The sequence below is a fragment of the Limulus polyphemus genome, unplaced genomic scaffold, assembly GCF_000517525.1.
Source record: "Limulus polyphemus unplaced genomic scaffold, Limulus_polyphemus-2.1.2 Scaffold4603, whole genome shotgun sequence".
In the NCBI taxonomy this organism is placed as follows: Eukaryota; Metazoa; Arthropoda; class Merostomata; order Xiphosura; family Limulidae; genus Limulus; species Limulus polyphemus.
The window spans coordinates 7,000-8,205 of NW_013670213.1; positions in this window are offsets into that span (position 1 = coordinate 7,000).

The following is a 1,206-nucleotide window of genomic DNA, read 5'->3' on the forward strand; positions in this document are numbered from 1 at the left end:
CTTGTGTCGCGTAAGTTTCGTCGGTACGAAGTTAACGGAAAATAAGTTAATTAAAAACGGAAATGTAACAATATTCTTAGAACCTCGGTTCGTTAGTACACAAAATACCGTGATTTGTACTATTTATCTAGTGCGAAGTATGGGCGTGACTGCCTGCAGGCTATTGTCTAATTCACTCAGCTCATTAATTAATTGCTTTGTTCTTTCCGTAAGAAAACCAGACAACCATCTCTTTTCACGCTAAATCCACTTCCTCCTAGAAAAAGCGAAAGTTCTAAACTTAACTTCAACGCCTCATAGCTTTCAAGTGTGGAACTGCAAAAAACAACATAATATTAAGTTTTACTTCGTAACTAAAGGGATGGAAAACGTATAGTACGTCCTAGTAACAGAAATTAAAGATAAAATAAGATATCCTAAATTACACCTATTTCCCCAGATCGTAGCAGTCAAACCCTAAGCTCGTTCCTTTTATTAAAATTTGATGTAACTAGTGGCTATATAGACATAGAACACTGTAAAAACATGATTTATTTGTCGCTAATTTTATGATCTGTCAAACAAACTCAGTTCACTAAAAATATCAATAATTTATGAATGTTTACAGCTCTGGTTTATATTTATGAACGATATTAGACATTAACGTAGTATCTAAATTGTAATCTGTGTTTAAAATAGTATTTTGTCTAAAGCACACAAGTCAGTAAAATAAGCATCATCTGGTGTGACGGCCATAAATATTTGCTTTTAAGTTTTTAATCTCGTGCAAAGCTATATTAGGTTTGATCAGCACTAGCTGTCCCTAACTCAGAAGCGATAGACTAGAGGGAAAACAGCTAGTCATAACCACCAACTTTTTTACTAATGAATATTATAATGCCCTCACGGCTAAAAGAATGAGGATGTTCAGTAATGGGAGGTTCAAGTTGAACACCCTGACTACCAGGTCATGACAGACCTCGACGATCACCAATTTCATCTTGTTTCTGGCAAGGTTTTGACATTACTAGGTAACAGACCTCCACGATCATCTGTTTCATCTTGTTTCTGGCAAGGTTTTGACATTACTAGGTAACAGACCTCCACGATCATCTGTTTCATCTTGTTTCTGGCAAGGTTTTGACATTACTAGGTAACAGACCTCCACGTTCATCTGTTTCATCTTGTTTCTGGCAAGGTTTTGACATTACTAGGTAACAGACCTCC